We start from the raw sequence: 26,109 nt of genomic DNA, 5'->3' as shown, positions 1-26,109 counted from the left end.
TGAGATTCACTTGTCTACTGATAATTACTGTTATGGTATATTTATATTTATGACAAACTCTATACTTCATTTGAGACTTGAACCTGTATTGCAATTTTCTGAAAACCGAGCCCTGATAGATCAAACAAGCCAAAATTTACCACAATACTTTCACCGCACAAAATGTCAAAGAAACTCATCTATTCTCACCACGCACCTTGTAAGTTAGTTAAAAATAGTAACCTTAAATGTTCCTAACTTTAGAACCCAAAAAAATGTTTAGTTATAAAAGCAAAACTATCAACATGAATAGTATCTACTCATAAAGTTATGCATTCCGATTCAGAATTAAAAATATTAGCCATTCTAAAGTTTAACAGTCACGGATTCACTAATTCGTTCCCGAAGTACTTCAAATATGAGTATTTATAAAAATAAATTTTGAAACAGAAGTTTAGGTTCTAAAAAGTATTCCACACAGTCATATGAGCAATAGGAACTCACTTTCATTAATTAACATAAACTCAAAAGATTTAATCATATCCTGGAAGGTGTGCAGAACTACAGGAATTAAAGAGTATTTTCTACTTGAATAAGTTTGGCTGGTAGCTAATATTGAAACCTAGGATAGGCATTACTTCAGATTCTAGATTCGTGAACTGAATGTACTTTCATCTCAATGTTAATGTTCACACTGTGACCCAAACCCTTAAGCTTTCGATTCAGATTATTAACTTTTTATCCAATTAAAATAAATATTGATCTGCGTTACACAAGTTGGTAATCATCCCCACTTAGTAACTCAAAGAATAACACATTTGTCATTTAAAGTGAAATATAATGGGTTCGAGAATTGATATAAACATCAACATATGGATGTTTGTACAGACAATTAATGGTTGCCGAAATTGGACAAAATAGACATCTTGAATTCCACTGCTAGTTATTATCTAACTTTGTTTAAAACCGACAACTTGTTCATATTATCGAACCAAACCGCTTAGGATGTTTATATTTCAAAAACATACTGATTAATTACAGTCCTCACTGCCAACAACCTGAAGATTTAAACCCAAACAAATTAAACAAATTGTTTTTTTACTTAACGTGGCAATACTGATTGAGGGGGAATCAATGTTACGAATCGATACAAATTTATTGATTGATTAACCAAGAACTATATTTTCGAATTATATGTATCGAACACTTATAATAAGAATCGATCATTTAAACATTTAATCGATTAGTCACTAACGGACATATATACTGACATTTTTTTATTAGGGTGAGGTATTCGTTTAAAATCGATCTAATTTCTATTGGAAAAATGTCGCTCGATCTTAAACGAAGTCAGACATTTCTAAATATCTTATTAGATTACCACGTTAGTATTACTAATGATTTAAAAAATTCCCTGTTTGTTATGAAAATAAACAAATAAACAGACAAATAACTAATTTCAATGGTTAAGATCATGAGTTAGTTGAAGCTAGACCACTATGGAAAACCTGGAAGCACTGGGCGGCCGTTTCGTCCTATTGTGGGACTTCTCAGCAGTGCAAATCCACTACCTCGCCCCCTGCGAGATTCAAACCTAGGACCTACTGGTTCCGCGCGCGAGCACTTAACCTCTAGTCCCACAATAGGACAAAACGGCTGTCCGGTGCTTCAAGGTTTTCCATGGTGGTCTAGCTTTAAGTGACTCATAATCTTAACCATTGAAATTACTATAATATCCACAAAACCCATCTGATATTAAATAACTAATTATTGAGTTTTTCAGGACACCTTAATAACAACATATTAGTTTTCTCTATATGATTATTTTACTTTCCACTGAATGACAAATAAACGGTACAATAGTTGATCTCATTAGTTTTATATAGAATCTATTTGAATATAACATAGGAATGAATCAGTACATCAGTACATCAAAACACATGCCAATAATATTATCTTGGATGATAATATTAATAAAGGCTTTACAATTCAATCTATCCAGCCTACAAAAGGTTAAGAATTTCTCATTAATTGGCTTCATTTATTTAGCATTGAACAAAAAAACTAATTGAACTGAGATGTTTCCCTGTTTACCTAAGTGTTCATCATTCAAATGAAATCATGCTAATTTGATTAGGGTTGCAAATCAAGTGACAAATTATTGGCCAAATGATATAAGAATGAAGCAAATTAGTTAAATTATACATCTTCAGTTAAAAAAAGATAGTCATTTCAGAATATATTCCAAAGCCTACATAAAAATACTATTCTTACGATAACGTCATTTGTGTTCGTCGAGTTACAAGTACTTTTGTTTCCTCTGCTATGAGGTAGATCGTAATTTGGAGAAGTGTTAATGACAGAAACAAAATGTAGTCAATATGTCTCCCTCTTATTGTCATCTAAGTTATTCTGTACTCATAGAACCGCTAATCAGTATAGAAATGGCACTAGCCAAAATCAGTAATAATGTAATTCAAAAATATATTAAACCTCAATGTAGACGTGCATGGACAATGCACTATGTTTCAGTACATGAAACGGCATACATGAGAATTGTTGAATTTTCAGTTTACTGAAAAAGTTTGGATAAAACCAGCGAAGTACGCATGATAAATATTATTCAAAGATACTCCACTAGTAGAAAAAAAGGATACATCACGAAGAGACTTTTACTGAACAGTTGTTGAAAACCAGGAAGTTCTTTCATTCTAGAATGAGACTCGTTAACATGCATAATTGATAACAACAAAATATTATTGCAGATTATCGCAAGCTGGAAGTATGAACGATCCCTTTCTAATTCATTGATCTAAAGGTTATAAACATGTTATGAGATTTGAAGCTATCGAATTCCATCTTGATAAGTGTATGAGTACGTACTACTAAGAAATCTCATTCTAGGATAAAAAAAAAAGGTGTTCACAGCTTCTTTGTTTTAATTAGTTCATTAATTAAGGTCACATAGTGATGTAAGCCCATATTAATTTTTTACCAAATAAATGGTCTTGCAATTTCGTGGATTGGTTGAAATTACACATTAACACCGTTAGATGTTGGTTCAGTGGTCTAAAGGTTAGGCGTTCACTCGCGAGACCGAAGGTACTGGGTTCGAGTCCAATGTACAGGATCGTGGATAGACATTACTTAGGGGTCACATTTGATTGATCGTCATCCAGTGATCAATCAATTATAATTACATCTCAGTCCGACAGGAGGTCAGACGCGGCTCGGATAGCTCAGTGGTAACGTCTCTGACTGTGAAGCTGGGCAACACGAGATCGAATCCGCCAGGGAGCACCAGTTCCCTCAAGATTACAGGTACACCTTGCTGATGAGTGCCAAGTAGCACAAAACTCGGGTCCAGGGTTTCCTGTCGACTACCTCCAACCACCATCTAATTACTTAGGAGTCTCGTACTGGAACAAAACGGCTGTCCTTTGCTTTTAGATTTTCAATATTAGTCTAACTTATATTGACTCATGAATTCAATTATTAAAACACTTCATGTAAAACTGTTTCCCAGTAGAATAGAATAAATCTGATAACTAATATTATAACTATATTTACATTTTAAAAAAAAGAGACATTCATTTGAAATCCTAAATCTATTACTGATACTATTATTAGTATTATTGTTATCGCTTATCAATACATTGATAATTAATCGGATGTTCATTATTTGTTTAAAATAGAATTGTAGATTTCAATTTGCTTATTTACCGGTTGATTTAAACTAGAAATATACTTTTTTTTGTACAAAAAAAAAGTGGAAACAAAGATCAAATGTATTTATGTCTATGTATGGGTGTGAGTAACAATGAAAAAGTATAATTTCCTCATGGAAACTGACTCAGCCATGGGGAAAAAAAAACGAACATATTATCAATTATAATGAAGGGATTAAGTTGTTCATTACTTTAATTTATGGCTTCAAAATGCAATAATTAATTTTAACATACTAATACACTTCAATAATAACAAAATACAGTAGTAGAAGTATGATTTTAGTGTATCTGCATTGTTATTGGTTTGGAAAATTACTATATAGATTAATTGAATACAAAGTTGAACGTTTATGTATACTAAAAGTATAATAATTTCAGTTCAACAATGTGATATATTGCCAAATTGATGAAGTCAGCATAAGAATCCTATAGAATTTAAGTCTGTTTGATATGATATATTTGTGGGGAACGTGGAATAGATAAACATTAAACAAAACTATTTTAGTGTCAGAAAGGGTTTTGTGGATATTACAGTAATTTCAATGGTTCAGATCATGAGTCAATTAAAACTAGATCACTATGGAAAATCTGGAAGTACTGGACGGCCGTTTCGTTCTAATATGGGACTCTTCAGCAGTGCGCATTTGTGCTCTACATATTTGTTAGATAATCATTTTATTATATGTTAATGTAGGGCTGTGATTTTAAAAAAATTGCATATTCAATATTCAACTTTTAACCTACATAATCAAATGAAATTTTCTACATTATATAAAAAGAATTAGATCACATTATAGTATAATGATCTTCTATTTTTTTCTAATGTCAATTAAGAATTACAACAGCATTCAATGGTTTTGATCTTAAACTTTTGGTGGAGTTTTGTTCTCTGAGCTCCACGACCAAACCGTCCAGCTCAGAGAACAAAACTCCACCAAAATCATCCACCTGAGCTACAAATCCTCTCTACCATCTCTTTAATCTTAAACAAATGAATACATTCATTAAACAACACCAGTTTAAATCGTTAAACATACTATCAGTCACATTCTAGGCTGAAATTGATGTGAGTTTTTTGACAAGAAATATCTACGAGACTAAGAAAATCATACATATTGACGAATGTTTTCTATCATTGTTCAGAATTAATTATGAAACTAAGAAAATAATAATATTGTGGTGTATGCTACTGATTTCAACAGATATATAAGTAGTGTGTAACGCCAATCGGAAGGGAAATGCCTGGAGTTAGTAGAGGTTTAGGAAGATCAAGGAAAAGAGAACGAGAACAAAGAATGATTGATTTGGAAAGAAAAGAACAATAAAGTCTGAGACGATTGATTGACATTTCGCAAATGAAGTATTTAATATATAGTTCTCAGATTTCACTAAGATGTTCTGTAATTTCGTGTTCGAAATACATTCCACTGTCCCCACTACAGTATTACTTGTTAGTTGGATGAAGTAAATTAAGAATATCATTAAAACACTAAGGAATTGAACAATCTTCAACCCAATGTGAATATATTGTAAGATAAAATAACGTTACTCAGAAAAAAGAAAAATTTACAACTACATTGAATGTTGTTGATTAATGAATGAGTACAGAGAAAGGAATTGCATATAAGTCAGTATAGATAACTAAAGTTGAATGATTTTATTAATATGTGGGTTTGTAGGGATCGGTGATTTTTTTTATAGTTTACAAGTTGATCTCACATAGATAATCACTAGAAACTAGGATGTACTGGACTGTTATTTCATCGTGATATGAAACTCTTCAGCAACGTGCAACCACTTGAGTTCTACGAGTACCATCTACAATGAGATCTTGGGTACACGCTACTGAAGAATCTCATAGTTGGACGAAACAGACGCAGATTGTTTTCTTTTGGTTTTTAGTGCTTAATTAACTAAGATCAGTCCATGATGTAAACTATAAATATATGATTTGTCTAACCTAAAATATACAAGATTTTAGGAATACTCAATATTTTGAAGAATAAATAAATATCCCAAGAGATTTTTTCACCGCTTATTGTTTAATCCATGAAAAATTTGCAACAACGGGATCCCATTTATATCAGTAACAATGATGTTTAAGTTGACATAGGAATTTATTTCAATCAAAAATCTTTTGGAGCTATAATGTGATCACTTTTGAATTCAAACTCAGTATCTAGAAGATCTGAAAGACTTGACTTTAAACCTTGACATAGTCGTCAGTGCCCACTTCTTAACAGGTTGACAGCTACTCAGCAGTAACAGGTTGCCAATTATTTCTCAGTTATATAATGCTCCTTGAGAAAATTCGACTCCAGTTGTAAATCATACAAATAAGATTGCACCAAAATGCTAACAGCTTCTAGATAAGGGGTGTTATTTAAGTCATGTAAGTTTCAAAACACATTAAAACGCAAAATCACCTCTCATATAGTTACCATTGACTACATATATCAATTTACTTGTGTTTATTCATGCCTACAGTAATAAAAATCTGAAACGTTAAATCATACAAATTTCATATATACAAAGGTTACACAATATCAGTTCGTAGATTATCCATATAAAGTAAACATTTAATACGGCTGTTCACATCTTCTTATACTGGAAGATACATAGCGCAAAAACTGAAAACCCGCTTTATTTATTTCCTTGCCCCTTAGGAAAAGAATCAATTAAAATTCATCTGGATCTATTTCAATTATTTTCGAATTAGACCACTTCTAAGTTATAAAGCTTCAAATCATTCAACTCATAGATTGTCAGTCTATTAAAGCAATCAGTGACAAAGTTTTCAACACTAAGCAAAACCTAGCAATAATATACATAAATAAGTAACAACTTAATTAGTTGAAGAGATGGCTCTCATCACCATATGACAACTAGGGATCTTTTTTCCGAATCCATGTTACACAAAAGATAATATTGAGCATTGCCAATACGTAAAATACACATTATTATAGAAAACAACTCACTTTTAACTGTATCCTTATTATTAATAAGCATTATTATTGAATATATTGTTAAATATTAAAAAGATCCAATATAATAGAGTGGAACGGAATAAAAAAATCACCCCATACAATGAGTGTGTATGTGTGTGTGTGTGAGTGTGTGTGATTGTGTGAGAGCGCTAGAATATATATATATATACTATGTACAGATAAAGTTGAATATTCCAGGAAAACTGTCTTTCTAAATCTCTATATGTAATGGACTGAAGGAAAATGAATTATTTCCAGCTACACGGTTTATAAATTCAAATATGAATTAGAATTTTTTAATCTATTTATAAACAAACAAACAAACAAAGAAGAAAATCATTAAAAAGACAAGGATTCAATCCAGATAGTTCGCTTTATTTTTTTTCTTCTTCTTCTTCAGATTTGATAAATGGGAACTATTGTACAATTGGGCATTGTCCTTATTTTAATGATGTATTGGCACACTTATGTATATATATGTATTCGTCTTCAAATATGTGTGTGCTTCCATTTACAAACGCATACAAACAGTATATTGTACAATGAGATTCCTTGTAACTAACACTATGTTTCTTATAATAATAATAATAATAATGATTGTTATTATTATTATTACTGCTATCAGTAATATTAGTTCATCTCCTTGTTATATAATATAGATTACATGAATAAATCACCTCTTGTCTATTTTTTTTTATCCAATTGGGAAACTATTACATTTTTAACAATGAAATTATTGGTTTTATTGGTTAGTTGAACTAGCCAATTATAAGTAGTGTTAAGTGGTCAATTCATTATTCATAGTTTAAGTTTCTTCGTTTAAAAAAAGATTAATCTTAGATAATTAATGGAACTTCGGAAATAGTGAACAAATGTTTCGTCCCAGTATGTGCTTCATCAGTGATAAACATTCATGTTCTCACAGAAGATCATATCCAGAACCTACGGTCTCGTTGGCAAATACTTAAGCTCTAAATTTATATCAGTAATTATAAATATGTGAATATTTCTTAAATTTTAAATGTTTTAAATAAAATACTTGATACTTATGTTCAACTATCTATTGCTCTCATAAATAATTAGTATACCACAAATACGAAGGTGAACTGTATCCCACTTGACTAATTTAAAGTGAATCATTTAATTTAAATAGTTGACAATGGAAAGCGTAGAAGCAATGCGTGGCCGTTTTGTCCTATCCCGCCTCGCGCTATTCTATTCCAAGACCTATCAGTCTCGCACGCGAGCGTTTAACCACTAGACCACTCAGCCGGCATCGAGCGGTGTTAATGTCTAACTTCAACTAATCCATGAAGGTTAGCGACACGTACACCATTATCATCAGTGAGTTACAATATCAAAACAGATCTGATTGAACTCCACTGGTTACTGCTTCTCACTAGAATAGTTCCAGAAGATTAGGAGCATTACCAACAGCAAACGCAAGAAACCCACTGATTTATTAAGGATGAGAATGTTTCAACCAAGAGACTTTTTTGGACTACATTATTTCCTTAATTCATACATATTGCTTGTTTGAATCTTCCTGTGAATGTTTAATATGGTAACTGTATAGACTGTTTTTGACATATGTGCATCCTGTTCGGATTGTCTCAACACTGTTATTAAGTCATAGATGGCTAGCAAGGGTAGATAAAGCACGAGTTTCTTCCTATTTGGAACTCTTCAGCTGGATGCCCAGCATTCCAGAGTTGATTTTCACTTCATTTATTGACAATATCTAAGCAATACTCACACGATGCACATAAACCCACAGATAATTATCATTTACAATAAATAACGTGAACGGAATAACACAAGCAATCAATATATATGAATTAAAAATCACCCGATTAGACAAACCATTGGCTAAATGAATAATGTGATGACGTTTGTAGTGTACGTTGTTAAGTTCTCGCCTTAAATGAACATCAACTCTTGGATGTAGATATAGCCAACTTACGAGTCCGAAAGAGAACGAAACGCATATCCTGGATTCCACTATTACCCATCATCCATCTCACTTTATTAAATTGTAAAAACGTAGTTAGGGGTCGTTTTTTACATGTAGTAGTCTATAGTGAAATATAAGAGTGTTACAAATTTGTCAAAGATAGTCAAACTTATTCAGTTTTGAAATATAAACGTCCATGGAAATGAAATACTATTGCATCTTTTAATCAAAGATTATCGAATGATTTCAAGTGCTGAATATCATCAATTAATAAATCTTAGGGTGCTATTTCAGAATAATTTAAGTAATTGAAAATTTTCTAAATATTGAATACATTGGATGTTACATTGTTTAGCATGGTAATGAAGAATTCTCAAAAAACTCGATTCACGTAATGATTTCAAAAGTATTAAGAAATAATAGTTTCCACAATAAATGCACGAGACAATAATATTTAGTACTTCCTTATAAGCAAAGATGGATGGTGGCTAGCAGTGAAATCTATGGCGCACGTTTCGTCATATCTGGGTTTGAGTCTCAGAGTGAACATAAACTCTGGAATGCAGGCACATCCATCTGACGAGTCCCATATAAGAAAAACGCGCGTCCTGGATTCCACTACTAGCCACCACCCATCATTGCTTATAACACTTGTGACTTAAATCAATATCAAGGCAATCGGCATAGGATGCACATATTCCAATAAGAAACTGATCAATTATAATCCTAAACATCAATGGGAAAATACAAACAAACAAAACGAATCCAGTTAGTACTTTTTACTTATAATATTAGGTGTGCTAATACAATGATAGAATAATGGATTGGATATGGCTGTTCTGTACAAAGATGTCGGATTTTAAATAATGAATTGGTGTATGTTCAGGTGCAGACCAATTCCTTATTGTTATGTCTCGATAAGCATAATGAATGGTAACTTCGGGGATCCATTTATGGCAGCATAGTGATACACTGAAAATTGGGACACATACACGTAGACAATAACAACAACTTCAACAATACGATCAATTTGATGCACACCAATAACACTAACAGCCTGAGCAGAAGAAGAATTAGGCACGTTAATAAAAATAACACGTTGCAGATAGTTAACAGATAATCTAACAGTCAGTCATAAACAGCATAGGTTTTGACATTGTCAGGTCCCGATAAACATAATGAATGGTAACTTTGGGATCCTATTATGGACCAATACTAAACGTATAATTTTATCGTATAGTTGCCAAATAATAAGTTGTTCATATTCATATCCCTCTTATTATGAGTTTTATTTTGACCTAAGAACTATTATTATACCATTTACCATTCTTAAATTATGCCCTGTCTATTAATTACTACCTCCCACATTCACAGCCACATTTGGCTAATTCTCGTAAAAATGTTGTTTCATATTTTATGGTACGGTGTGGTTTGTTTGACTGATATCTAAGCCCAGTATGTTTGAAATAGATGATTGATATTACAGAGGCTGAGACTGGTGTTCTGGACTTAACTGGCTGGGATCGGAGGGAAATAGGACCAATAACGACTCTAGACTGCTAGTACTTGTTTTATGCATCATTGGTCCGATCGATAATTCACTGATCTCTAACTGGCAATATCATTACGTATACATTCACAGAGCATTCAGGCCATAAGTTATAACACTTACCCTTACTTTTTTTGAACTAATCCTTTCTACCTTATAACTGTTATTGTTGAATGATAATTCTCCATGTTTTTATCTGTCCAAAGTTTACTATATGTTTAAGGGTTTTCATTCCTTTTTTAAATAACCTTATAGAGTAGTGGTCGTCTATTCGTTTAACAAGTGTACGCTTTATACAAATAATATAATCTTCTTGTTATCAATAAAGAATGAACGAATAGCAATAAATACTTGGGTGGTATAATGAATAGACATTTATAATATGTAAGAAAATTTTGCATAGTTAAATAACAGCTACTTAGGGATATATATTTCCCCATTATGACACTTTTGATTAATAGAATTAAAAAGACGATTGTCTGTTTAACATACATGAATCGATATATACATGGATTGTTTCTTCATATTTTTTGGGGGGTAAAGGGTGGGAAAGAATATGAAAATTACAATTCGCTTACCTCATTTTGTCGGTATAAAATAATCATCATTCAGTCGGATCAATAAAATGAACCGTTTTACAAGAAATCTAGGTTAAAACAAATAGGCGCGTAAATGAATTTAATTTCGTTTGTTTTTCTGTTTGCTTTAGAAAAACAAAATGTGACTTAGTAACTTGTTAAGTTTTAAATTAATTTGATTTAATGATAATTCCTATTCCCTCTCTTCTCATCCTCCCCCTATCTGTTTTTTTTAAAAAAGGCAGTAACTAATGAAAAAGAGAGGAATGATTTTCTTATAAGTGATTTACATTGTCTCATTTTGTGTAGAATATATTATCATTTGCCGGTGTAATGATAGGACAATTAGTCAACATAGAGAATTGTTATCGTTATCGTAAATCAATCCAAGTAAACCGAATATTGTTAAACATGAAAGCATTAGACTCTAAAATCACTAACAAAAAGAGTCAGAGGTTTTTCCAAGCGTATTGAACAAACAATATTATGATGTTAGAAAGTAGTTTTTAAAGCCAAATTTAAATATCTGCTTGAACAAATGAACTAGACTCGTTTCTCAAGTTTACATAGCAACTCTCTAGTCAGCACATTCTTATAAATGTAGTCACAAGATGATGTAACTCAGTAATCTTAGTTAAGTTTTAAATATTTCAAAGTGTTGAAAACACAGTTTAACTTGAGAACTACACTTTTTATATTGGCCAATCATGGTCATCAGATGAAAATTAATAGACGTTCAAACTCACAAGAAACTAAATAATCTTTCCAAGCGACAAATTGAACCAATCTCCTTTAAAAATCGTTCAATTAAATGAGTGATGCGTGTCTTTGATGAATGCAGCTAATTAACCTTAAAATCTGAAACATATCTTTACTATTATAGTTTAAACAATAAAAATTCAAAGTAGACGAAGTGATATTTTCTATTCGTTAAGCGATATTTTAGTTTGCTAAGTAGCAATGTACTGGAACCGGAATAAATATCATCTTATTTATTTGAGTTAATGCAATCACAGGAAATGAATAAAAACGAGCTGAACAAATTTTTAATACATTACATACATACATACATACTTACTTACTTACTTACTTACTTTACTTACTTACTTACTTACTTACTTACGCCTGTTACTCATCGTGAAGGAGCATAAACCGCTCAACAACATTCTCCATTCAACCCTGTCCTGGGCAATCCTTTCCAGCTCTTTCCAGTTGCTATTAATCCTTTTCATATCTGATTCCGTTTCCCGACGTAATGCGTTAGTTGGCCTTTCACTTTTTCGCTTCCCTTCAGGATTCCATGTTAGGGCTTGCGTCTTGATGCAGTTTGACGATTTGCGTAATGTATGTTCTATTTAATTCCATTGTCTTTTCCTAATTTCCTCTTCAGCTGGCAGCTGGTTTTTTCACTTCCACAGTAGGCTGCTACTGATGGTATCCGGTCAATGGATGTTGAGTATCTTGCGTAGACAACTATTTATAAATACTCGTACCTTCTTAATGGTGGTTGTTGTAGTTCTTCAACTTTCAGCTTCGTACCGTAGAACTGCCTTGATGTTGGTATTGAAGATTGTGACTTTGATATTGGTTGACAGACAGTTGTTTTGAGTTCCATATATTCTTCAATTGTAGGAATTCGGCCCTTGCTTTGCTAATCCTTGCCTTTTAATTCATACTATCTTTAATTTTATTTACCAGTTTACATGTTCGTACCAAAACACTTACACAGGAAGAGCTGATAGGTAGGCCGTTGTTTGCATCTTGAAGCATATCCTACAATAATTAAGATTAAAAGGCCAACGAAACTTCAATAGTGCTATTGTCTATCATCTGTTTGATAGCGGATACGTGGTTAATATTCAAATATAACTAAGACTTAAATAGCTTAGAATATATTATATTAATGTTATAACTTGTGACCGCCGATTAGAGGGCAGTGAACTATCGACCGGAACAAGGACGCGTAAAACACGTGCGAGCAGCAAAGAGTCCTGATTGGCCCAGCTTTCCGCCTAGCTCAGCCAATTAAGTCCAGAACAACAATCTTACTGGGTTTAGATACCAATCAAACAGACCACAACGTACCAATATAATATGAAACAACATTTGTACAAGAATTAGCCAGATTTGGCTGTGAATGAGGGAGGCAGTGACTAATAGACTGCATAATTCAAGAATGGTAGAACGTATAGTAATGGTTCATAGGCCAAAGTAAAGTTTATAATAAGAGGAACATGAATATGAATAGTTTAGTTATTTAACAATTATACGATAAAAATATAATTTTAATACTGGTTCATCCATAGATTCCAAAAGTTACCATTCATTATTCTTGTCGGAACATAACACTTAATTAATTAGTATCTCTAATCGATTTCTATAGAAAACACTTTGATATCAAATAGTTCACCGAGAAAAATGGTACTTTAACATGAATCATTTGGAAAAGAATGCATTTCATTTAGAATTGATGTTTGTATGAAAAAAATCAAGTTTAGCTGATTCGTCAGTGAATGAATTCTTAGGCAGTTTCTAACCATGACATCTTTTGAGATGGAAATGTAGATATTTAGATTTTAAAAACGTCATATCACACTTGAACACCGATATTGGTATCTATCCAGATGTGTATATATCCAATTTCAATCATCATGATATATAAAATCTAAGGGTTCAGTGCAAAAATATATATCCCAGTGTCTATCTGTAGTGAATGAACACTCGAGTGATAAAAACCAACTTATTGCTTAATCGAGATCAAGAATCGACTAATGTTAGACCACCATTGAAAGCCTGGATGGCCGTTTCGTCTTAATACAGGACTCCCCAGCAACGCAAATCGATGATCACGCAGGAGGGGCTCGAGTGCGAACGCTTAACCTCTAAAACACTGAGCCGGCATCCAATGGCATTCAAATCTAACTCCAACCAATCTAAAATATCGCATGACCGTCTTCAGTCGTCTTCAGTAGGCAGCTGCCTCACACCCGTCACGGATTAGCCTACTGATTATGACTTATCACTAAAACTCCGAGCATTGCCTAATCACTACTAAACAAAATACAGTGTACTTTAGTGAAATATAAAAACCATACATTAAATGCTTCATTTCCAGATCTTCCATCAGTGTTCAATATCTGACTAAAGAGAATACTCATCAAACGAATTTATTTTGAAATGAAATTTACGAGGAACCAATTATATTTACGTACTAGACATGAAAGGAAGCCTAGAAAATAATACCGTAAATAGCCGTCTTCATTACTTAACTCTTAACGTTTCCTAATTAAAAATGAAAAGAAAATAAGTGTATGAATAGAATAATCTCATATTAAATAGATATTCAATGTCTAATGCGAGATATAGTGCACATTGAATATTTTTTTAAAAATAAGCACCACTTTTCTACAGGGATCTAAAGTCAGAGAGTCAGCTACAACGTAAGACCAGGCACATATATGCATCGATTCAAGTTGCCATACCTCATTAGCACAATAAGATCAACACCAAATTCATAGAAGTTAGTTCAATGGTGGTAATATATAAGAGAAAGATTGCATATAGAGATATAGTACAAGAAGAAAGAATTGGTTCGTAGAAAGAAAGATATGAAGTGACTTTAATCTCTTAGTTTAACGAAGGACAAAGAGTGTATACACCGACGCCATTGTGATCGATTCTGAGCCATGTCACCAAGAGTCTCCAACCATTGGTTACGATAGTCACGCGGACCCCAACCAAGTAGTTTGCATCTACCAACATGGCTCAGACTAGAAGTTAGTGACTTCAAGCACTGATGCCACATTTAGTTTGGCCGCCCCTGACTTTCTTCCAACCATCCCCAACACTAGTCAGCATCGCGCATCGTGGTAATCTGTGTTCAGGTGTATGTAACAGTTGGCCCAACCATCTCAGTCGATGAGGATTTACAACTTCATCAACTGATTTACCATCATTCTCTAATATCCTGCATCTAACCTCACTATTACTAACCCGGTGATCCAGCAATTGTGAGCAACATTTCCAGGACATCTGTGATCAAATACTAGTAGCTTACGAGTATCTTCTACTCTTAATGACCACACTTTGCAGCCGTAAAATAGAACAGAACGAACTACCACACAGTACGCTCGTCCCTAAATTGATAGATAGATATTTCGCCTTCGCTATAGATGACATAAGTTGACAAAAACCAAACGAGCTTTCTAAATCCGTGCTGAGATTTCGTCAGACACCTACCCATTAAAGCTGATCAGACTTCCAAGATAAGTGGAGTTGTCAACTCGTCCGACTACTTCACTCCCTTTCCTTAGTTCAGGTGTTGACGCAGGCCAGTCTTGAAGCAACAACTTGCATTTAGAGGGGATCTGGAAGTTAAACTCGATCATATATATACATATACAGTTTTTGTTTAATTGATAGCTTTAAAGACAATATTTCATTCTTCACGTCATAAAATATTACATTGGTACAATGAAAGATAAATTTATGCGCGTAAATCAGTAGACAGATAACTAGCATTGAAGAAAAAACAACAAGTAGTAGTTACCTTAGTAATTGTCATATTCATATTGAAGAAAACAAAAACGAAAGGAACGAACGAATGATTGGTGTGTTTATATGGTTTTCTTTTTTTTTCTTCTCTCTCTTTATCTTTATTACATTATGCACGAAATATTAAAATAATATTTCATTTTGTTAAGATGGTAGACATTATGACGTGTTGCACACTTGCACAGACAGATATACACAAACACTAGTGGATGTAACTACATACATACATACATACACACAGAAACATCATTATGAACAGAAGGAAAGCGAATACAAAAGAAGAAAAAATGTATCCTCAATGTTTCATATATCAAGATGTCAGCAGTTTTATTCGTAAATTCTTTTAAAGAATAGTTAGTCTTTGATTATAGAAGAACATGGATGATGATATTTTCAATTACAGTAGATGTAAGTAAAGATATTCAGTTCGAATGCTATCGACTAGACACGCATGACATTGATCACCACCCAGTGATCAATCAATTGTGATTACATCTCAGTCCCACAGGAGGTCAGTCGCGGCTCGGATAGCTCAGTGGTAACGTCTCTGAATGTGAAGCTGGATGACACGAGATTGAATCCGCCAGGGAGCACCAGTTCCCTCAAGATTACAGGTACACTTTGCTGACGAGTGCTAAGTAGCACGAAACCCGGGTCCAGGGTTTCCTGTTGACTACCTCAAACCACCATTTAATTAATTTGGACAATAAGAATAAAAACTCATGGATCCGTATTAATCATCGCATAGTTTATATCATTGATTGGTTTTCGTTAAATAACTTCCAGAAGTATGTATTATTATCTTCTCTGATAATTTAACCTAGGAACTTCGAGTATTACCGTGAACATTTAACTTCTAAACCATCGAGTCAGCATTCAATGGCTTACATGTCAAACATCAACCGATTCACTATGGTGAATAACCATCTTCTAGTGAAATTGTCTAGCACATGGTATGGTTTAACTTCATTGATCAATTTGTTTTACAGGAACTCTTGAAATTATCTCTAGAGATTATTCACTAGTTATTAAACGACTATAATTACCATGGTAATTTGGTGAACATGGTTGAATTTCATAGCTTAAGTTACTAAATGTTCGAAAACAGTTAGACTTAAACGTCTACACCATTGGATAGTCTAAAGAGCAATCACATGAAACAAGACACAATTTTTCTAGGTTCAATTCTCAGTGGAGTCATTGGTAAGCACTGCTGATGAGTCCCACACTAGGACGAAATCCCGTAACGTTGGTTCCTGACCTTTGTTGGATGCCTAGTTAGGGTCAGTACATAATGTGAACCATAAAAGCCAATCATCACTTCAAATGCCTTATAGTAATAATAATTATCTATTTAAAACAGGATTCAGACAATGAATATTAATGTTTTATTCGAGCATGGGATATTAGATAACAGGACTTTTCATAATTATAAGACTTAATTAACAGTTTAAAGTTAAAACTATATGAGACTTCTCACAATATTTCACAATATGTTAAATCTAACTAACATAGTTAAATTGTGTTTTTTGAGAATATTTGCAGTTATGTATGATGGAAAGTTTGGAGAAATATTATATCGAGGAGCAATCCAATTTTTTCTATGATTATCTTTTCGCAAGCTTCGAAACTTTAGACTTGGAATTTACGTAAATAAAACCGCATAGATATCCAAATTAGTGTATGATTTAGGTAAACCATGTAAGTTACTCATGAGTAACCTTTTCACAGTCGAATTCACGAGTTGACCTAAGTTAGACCACCACTGAAAATCATTTCATCGTAGTATAGGACTCCTCAGCAGTGGGTATTCATGTTCCAACGCACGAGACTCAAATCCAAGACCTTCGATCTCGCGCACTGAGCTAGAATCCAACGGTACTAATGTCTAACTTTAATCGACCCATGGTCTTGCGCAACCCTTCATCCATTGTCTGAGGTGGACTGAAAACAGGTAGTTGAAACGCTTTCAATCATTCGCTAATGTATAATAAATTTACAGAGTGAGAAAACTCGATTAGTTGAACTGTGTTGGAGATTGGACATCTTTTTGCTATGTTTGAAGAGATTACATGATTGCCTAAAATCGGTAAACGGAAATAAGGATCAGCGACACAACGACAAAACAAGCTAAACTATTTCAATGTGTCCCATCCCTGCTAACTAAAGGGGGAAGACCCAGTTCAGATCAGAGAAAGGTATATTCCACAGCACCCAGAAGCACGAACAACAACACGTATACAACTCGAGAGTATATTTACAACATAAAAATGTCTTTAGGAAATATCACAAAATAGTATATGCAAAAAGGTGATGAAGCAGTGACATTTAGGCTCCTTTCAAATGGGAAATACAGCCTGATGGTAAAAATGGGTGTTTTTGGAGCAAAAACGAGAAATTTAAATTTCCAAGATAAAATTACAAAAACAAAACATTTACCAAGTGATTTCTGGGGATCTAGCATCCCCAACAACTTTTTAACAATGTGCTCAGCAATTGGAAACACGTAAAACCGTTATATCATTCTTTGCGCTTAAATCTAAACCCTTTATGCTCCAAAGTTAATCTTTGTCGCCTAACTCATGCAGATACATTCTTCAACAGAATATTTAGTTAATGGATTCTATCAAATTAACCATTCCATAATATTTCATAGCTAGTAAGCATGAAAAATTGAGATCAGCACTGAAACGATTTATATTAATCAGAAATTAATTTATTGAGTTTACAGTCATAAAACGACCTACTTAAACTTTTTATTCTCCTGAATTAATTCTTAGAACTCGATCAAGATGCTATGACTGATAAAGTTTAGTTATGCCTAGTATTAGACAAACATTATCATTGATAACAAATGCTGATCACCTGATATCATCAATTGACTGACGTCGAAAATGTGTAATAATGGCTACCAACCTAATCGACTAAATCTTATATACTTAAAGTAACACTATTTGATATGATCCCTGATAGAGTCTTAAATAAGTATTCATTTGAAACTTTGGCGAGACTAATTTATGGACGACCTTTGAACGAATCCTAAGTGACCTCGAGAAATATTAGCCAATCAGCAAACAGTCAGTATAGAGTAAAAAGATGTTATACAAAACCAAAAAAGTAAAGTGGATACACTTCTTATACGTGGTTCAAAAACTTGTCAAGGTTAGAAAGAAGTTCAGAGGTTCTAAAATTGTAATGCATGCAGTAGAGGAAATCATCGATATGGCTACAAAATAGTCGGCCACCGGAGCCATGATAGTGTCAAAAACTCTTTCAGACTCGACCACTCCGGTTGTTGAGTGCACAAAGTTCTACTTGCGGATAACAACACTATGCACACAACCAAGCCTATGTGTGAGTCTGTACGCTCTCCAAACATCCGCATACATTGCATTACCTGGCTGCAGCCAGTGTTACTGGTGCTTTCATTATCCAGTTCGCAATAATTGTCACAATTTGCCTTAGTTAGGAATTATATATGGGTTTTTCATCATGAACTGACATCAGCTATAATGCCAGAAATCTATTTAGCCAAATGGATGAAAGGCTTTCGTGCCTAAATCCGAGATCTGTTATCTTATACCTGATTGATTCGTGCACAAATTATAGTCTCGCCGTTTTGTTTGTTATAGTCTCTCAATTATCACGTTTTGTACAAAATTCCTTGTGAACCCATCGTACGTTAGCATGAAGCTCTGAAGTTTGCGCCGTAACCTTGAAATCCTTCAAGCGCTTCTGATTGGCTCGTCCATAAATTAGAGTCTCGCCGAAACTTTCATACATGGATAAAATAATTCAGTGCTCTTTGATCATTAATTGTTGTCTAGCTAATATCATTCAATATTGCCCACTGTAAATTACAAATGTTTGTTATTAACTTCATTGAAAATTGAAACAATATTATTATACCATTAAACATAATATCATATCATATTCTATAATTTGTTTAAACTAATTACTTAAATCATCCATTTTATTTGTGATGATTCTAATATCAGAAGAGGTTTTGTGGAGATGTTTAGAAATTTCAATAATTGAAATCATGAGTCTTCAACTGAAGTTAAACCACCATGAAAAACTTGGAAGCACTTGACGGCCATTTCATCCTATAATTGGGAGGAGTCCCATAATAGTCTAGCTTCAATGGACTCATGATTTCAACGAATCATTCTAATAAACAATTGTCAATAATGAAATTTTCATTATGAAATTCATTAACAATCAAATTAATATTGACTTTAAATCAACATGAATTGAAACGAACAATTCGATCTTATAAAAGATCGACTAGTTTTAATGAATGTCAATTTGTTTTTCCGTTTTTTTATGTTTATATGTTATAAACTACAGGAAGTAATTATAAATTACAATTACAATATATAAATGAAATCAAAACAATTTGATCTGTTATTCAGTTGGGTTTTTTCAATATTAAAATTTCTCTATTGAATCATAATCTGTGTAGATTGATTAAAAATGGTTACAACTAATCAGAATAATCAGTTTTTTAGGGGTTGTGGATATTGTTAAGTTTTTGACTGAAATCATGAGTCAATTGAAGTTAGACTACCATGGGAAACCTGGAAGTACTGGACGGTCTTTTCGTCCTAGTATAGGACTCCTCAACAGCGCGCATCCACGATCTCGCACCCTGCGAGATTCGAACCCAGAACTTATCAATCTGGCGCCAGGCGCTTTACAAACTAGACCACTGAGCCGACATCCAATAGTGTTAATGTCTAACCTCAACCAGCCGTAACCAGTGGAGCTAATCTATGTCGGGTAGAAACAGGTGTCTACCTCAGTACAATGGAAGATGGTTGCGCAATTTCGTGGATTGGTTGAGGTTAGACATTAACACCATTGGATGCCGGCTCAGTGGTTTAGTTAGTTAGGCGCCCGGCCCGAGACTGGTAAGTCCTGGGTTCGAGTCTCGCGGGTTGCGGGATCGTGGATGCGCACTGCTGAGGAGTACCATACTAGGAAGAAACGGCCATCCAGTACTTTCAGGTTTTCCATGGTGGTCTAGCTTCAATTGACCCATGATTTTAATCAGAATAACTTTGATAATTCATTAAGTATAACCACCTGAATTGATATTAAGACATTCACGGTAAAAGTATACTATACTAATGACTTTAGGTGACTTGTCAACTAATCAAGAAATACGGACTAGTTAACAACAAAAATCTGTAGTGTCGGTTGCTATGTTAGGCTCACACAGCTTATTCTAGCTTTCGAACAGGCTAATTTATCCATTCTTTTTGAGTCACGTTTTGACGTTGTTAATTATTCACTTATCAATCCTGACTGTTTTTATATGTGCATGTGTGTGTATATCTTTTATCCCACTCATCATATGTCTGTAACTTATTTTTGTGTGATTATAAATATCGATTAACGCTTGACTAAATGGAGTTGGCTCATACTCCTTTCCCACCGCGCGTCATTTCGGTCGCTCGCTACAAAATATATGTATTCGAGATTCATTCTTGTATTTAGCTTATTTAATTTCGTTATTCACTAACGTCATTTAAGTCGATGATTATATACGAGGATAAACGATATATATATATTTCGATTCCGGGTTACTATAAAGCAATAAAATAACAGCTTTGATCCGAATAATTAATCCTCACATGTCAAATTATTCCTTGTAAAAAAAAAGAAAACAGGTCAAATTTACATATTAAGAATCAGAATATTGTCAAAAATTAAGGTTATCATCATATAGACGTTTTGTCACCAACTGACATCAGAATGTAAAAACAGAGTGTTAGAATTGAACATTTAAAGTTAGGCTGGAGTGTTAAGTTAGTTTTACAAATTAAAGTCAAGCTTTTTAATACGAATTGATATCAGCTATAATGCAATGCTTTATCACCTTTTTGTTTATAAACTTACAAAACATGGGGTTCAGAATTAGGGTAACAGTTAGAAATCACTAGCCCAAGGCATTGTCAAATATGGCTCAGAATAGAAGTCAGATGCTGCCTTGTTATGATTTTATTCAACATTGTTCAATAAAAAGTGAGATTAGCTTTGGGAAGATTAGTCGTTTTATATGTGTTTTCGGTCGAAATGAACCTCCTGTTATACATAACACTAGTTCAGAAACCAATGATTTTTACAAGTTAATGATCTTGATAACATTCTAAAATGTTTTATGATAGATGCATTTCACTGGAATTTACTACTTTTCGAAGTACATATCTTCGAGAGGAATAAATAAACATCTTGAATTTCACTGATTACAACATGAAAGTTAAATAAAATAAGGTTTCACAATCCATCTCTCCAAGCTACCATGTCTGATATTATTCATGTTTAACACCATTATCGTACATACAAATTAAACGCTATCCTTTCTCACCACGGTTACATATTTTATCTCTGACCCTGCACACACACACACACACACAAATTTACATACATAACGCTTATAACAATCTACTCAATGGTGTTAATGTCTAACCTCAACCAATCCACGAAGTTGCGCGACCATCTTCCATTGTACTGAGGTAGACACCTGTTTCTACCCGGCACAGATTAGCTCCACTGGTCACGGTCACCCCTAAACTGATAATTACCATGTGCTCACTAGTGACTAGCTTCGTGAGAAAATTCTCGGAGTTCTGGTGAGAAGCCGTGACCAGTGAAGTATATCCGTGTCGGGTAGAAACAGGTGTCTGCCTTATTACAATGGAAGATGGTCGCACAACTTTGTCGATTGGTTGAGGTTAGACACTAACACCATTGGATGCCGGCCCAATGGTCCAGTAAGTTAAGCGTTCGCGCGCGAGACTGAAGGTCCTGTGTTCGATTCCCGCGAGCGGGATCGTGGATGTGCACTGCTGTGGAGTCCCACAATAGGACGAAACGGCCGTCCAGTACTTCTAGGTTTTCCATGGTGGTCTAACATCAATCGGTTCATGATCTCCATAACCCCTAAACTGATAGTCTAGTCAATGCTCAATTTATTCTGAAATTATCAAGTCAAATATTGATAATGATACCTATGATAGTTGAAGTTTTACTTATTTCATTGAAATTCATTTGATAGCACTAAGACACGTATACAAAAATAAATATTCAGTTTTTCAACGTTTATTTAAATGTTCAGTAATCATAAATAATATACTATAATATGTATTACACTGATATATTTCAGTTGGAAAATCTGGGCACAAACAAATATACACACAGAGATGAATGCATGGGAACCTATATATGTCAACTTATAGCAAGCAAAAGTCGAGACAAATCTTAATGGAAGAAGGAATTCCATCTTGTAAGTTAGTCTGTATGCATATATATGCCTGTACATAAGAAGTACAAGCATAACAATCCCATACAAACAAATTTCAATCAGTCTCATATCACTAATTCCAACGTAACAATCAATACAAAATTCGGTGACATTATATTTTTCTAATAAGAAGAAAACATTTAACTATCAATAAAAGCACATTATCATTATTATTATTAAACGTGAAATGAATAGAGAAAATAGTTTGATGGGTACAGTATGATGTATCCGAGTAGCAAAACAAAATGACAGTATCATTAATACAGGTTGTGGTGATCGATGTTCCATATAATCCTTAAACTTCGTATACAGTTCGTCTTGATAACGGTCACTAGATAACGCCCCAACGGTATATTAAATCAGAAGGCGAATACGAAGTTTTGATTATGTTTATTATGGGACCACACACAGATATCCAAAATTACAGGTGCATTAAACAAGCATGAAAGAGTTGTGCCGAAAGGCAAGCAGGCAAGTGAGCGAGCGAGCGAGTGAGTCAGCGAATATGAGTACGAGTAAGCGAGTACAATTAAGCGAGAGAGAGCAATGAACATGAACAACATAGACATATATATTACATAGTGAAATGAATGAATCATCAAATCAATTAAGGGGTTAGTAGCAAGGCTAGCAGCGTGAATAAATGCATAGGCAGTAAACAATGCTCAAGCATACATGTTCATACATTCGCAACAATAATAAAGATACAATGATATAGATAAGTTGTTGTTGTACGGATGACTTAGTTCGTTAATAAGTGTTAACAAAATGACTGAACCGAATTAAATGTGAACAAACTCAATTGCACGTGAGTTGCTATAAAGTTTTAATAATCCCATTGTAAATATTCAACACTTAATTTTGATCAATCCTGGATGTCATCACTGTTGTGTCTGAAGAAGATTGAATTATGGGTAACTTTTGATAATATTTATGAACTGATATATATATATATATATATATATATATATATATATATACTTATTGTATAACTTTTAAGTAAATAGGTTGTATATATTTTTGTATTTCTCTTATTATAAGCTTTCATTTGACCTACTGGCTACTGCAATACAATTTACTATTCCTAAGTTATTCCCAATCTATTAGTTACAGTCTCTCACACATTCACAGCCGCTTTTGTCTTGATCCTGTATAATTATTATTTTTCATTTTATGGTATGATATAATCTGGTCTGCTTGTATAAAAACCACGTATGTTTGAAATATACGATTCACAATAGTGGGGGCTGATGTTTGTGTTCTAGACTGAACGCTCTGGCTTAATCGAGAAGCTATTCTATAGAGAGCCAGTAAGAACTCAGAGTTTAATCAAGGCTCCTTGTGCTGGTTGACTCATCGTTAGTTTACCACAGAAACAAGGCCATATAAGTCGGTGTTTTAAATTGCGATTTTGTCACTTGGTAATTGATGGGTCATAGGACACATCAACCACTAGCTACAATGTATTCATTCTAAAAACTTGTAACAAAACGACTTTATCCAGACAATCCATTCAGGTTACACAAATGCCGACTAAAACAAAAAAAAGGATTACGTTTCAGTTATGAATAACGAAACTGAAATAACTCAAACTCATACTTCTGGTAAAAATATAAGGATTAAACAGATTGGATAAGTTGGTGACTATCTGAAATGAAAATGTTAGTGTTATATGCCGATGAGAATAATGAAGGGTTACAGTAGAAATAAATAAAAATAATATATTTGTAATATCCCAATGAGTAGAAAATTGAATTTTTCTGACGTTTCGTGGCTTAGTGTAAGTCACTTCTTCAGAGAATAAATAACCAAATTAAATTAATCCAAGTTTAAATAGTACTATTTAAACTTGGATTAATTTAATTTGGTTATTTATTCTCTGAAGAAGTGACTTACACTAAGCCACGAAACGTCAGAAAAATTCAATTTTCTACTCATTGGGATATTACAAATATATTATTTTTATTTATAACAATCAACCCAATGCTCAATTTATTCGAAATTATCAAATCAAACCTTGGTAGTGACGGTTACAGTAGAAATCTATTTCGAGATTAACACTATTCATGTTCCTCTTATTGTAAGTTTTAATTTGATTTATGAACTATTGTTATACGATTTACCATTCTTAAGTTATGCCCAATCTATCAGTTACTATCTCTCATATTCACAGTCACTTTTGACTAGACCTTGTACAAATGTTATTCTATATTTTATGATAGAATGTGGTCTGTTTTGGTTTGTATATAAACCCATTATGTTTCAAATACATGATTCATAATGCGGAGGCTAAGATTGGTTTTCTGAACTTAACAGTCCAGGGCTAGGCAAGAAGGAGTACTGATAAATACTCTAGACTACTCGTACAGGTTGTATATGTCATTGGTCCGATCGATAATTTACCGTTTTCTAATTGACGATATCATTACGTTATATAGTAATAGAGCACAAGGCCATAATTTATAACAGTTAGTAGGAAATGCATAGATATTACACTGTGCTCACATTTCAATGTGAGACATCGAAACTATTGTACAAATACATTTAGTTGATAAGGATCAAACAACATGAAACATACACAATCAATTCCACTGTTAATCATAATTCATCCATTCTTGAAGAAAGATTGTGTTTTTTTCTTTCTAATTTAATACTTTATGTCAATTTCATTTAGTTTGTAGTTTTTCTTTTCTTCTTCTTCTCCTCCTCCTTCTTTTTATTCAATCCATAGTTTAGATGAAACGTAAAAACATGAACAGAATAAAAAGAACAACATTTCTGTCATTAATATCTTATTTGAAAATGTCAAATTTTTTAGGGTTTTAAACATACAACTATTCGTTTGTTTATTTATTTATTCAATCAACCTATACATGCACAAACATTCATACCGCTTTTTATTTTTTTTTTTTAAAAAGAAGGATTTTCTTTACATTAAAACACATAGTAACAAAAATATGATTAAAGATATGTATCCATGACTGACTGAATGTTGGAAGATTTTTTGGTATTTTATAAAGTACTATTAATAACAGACAAATAAAAGGATAGTTCTCTTGATAAAAAAAAATCGTGTCAAAAGTTTTCCCCGAATATGATTGTGTTCTTTTTCTTTATAAAAAAAAAAGAAAAATATCATATGAACAACCTTGAAATTTGTTTGACTTGCAATTAATCAATAATTTCACCATTTCTACAATTACTTGCTTATTTACTTACTTAAGCTTGTTACTCCTCACGAAGGAGCATAAACCGCTCAACAACATTCTCCATTCAACCCTGTCCTGGGTAATCATTTCCATCTGTTTCCAGTTGTTATTCATCCTTTTCATATCTGATTCCATTTCCCGACGTAATGTATTCTTTGGCCTTACACTTTTCCGCTTCCCTTCAGGATTCCATGTTAGGGCTTGCCTCGTGATGTAGTTTGATGATTTGTGTAATGTATGTTCTATTTAATTCCATTGTCTT

At 33.2% G+C, this 26,109-nt stretch overlaps 1 protein-coding gene across 1 annotated transcript in view; it reads right to left on the bottom strand.

Annotated features, from left to right (window-relative positions):
• The window catches only part of NETO2_2 (Neuropilin and tolloid-like protein 2), a 113,666-nt gene extending 106,360 nt beyond the window's left edge, over positions 1–7,306 (bottom strand). Inside the window, exon 1 of the mRNA XM_051217543.1 lies at positions 6,686–7,306. The gene's annotated coding sequence lies outside the window, so the exon portion shown is untranslated. The remainder of the gene's footprint in view (positions 1–6,685) is intronic.
• Between the last annotated feature and the right edge of the window lie 18,803 nt (positions 7,307–26,109).

The sequence above is a fragment of the Schistosoma haematobium genome, chromosome 5, assembly GCF_000699445.3.
Source record: "Schistosoma haematobium chromosome 5, whole genome shotgun sequence".
In the NCBI taxonomy this organism is placed as follows: Eukaryota; Metazoa; Platyhelminthes; class Trematoda; order Strigeidida; family Schistosomatidae; genus Schistosoma; species Schistosoma haematobium.
The sequence above is the reverse complement of the archived record's forward strand: the minus strand, read 5'-3'. Positions and strand labels throughout refer to the sequence as shown.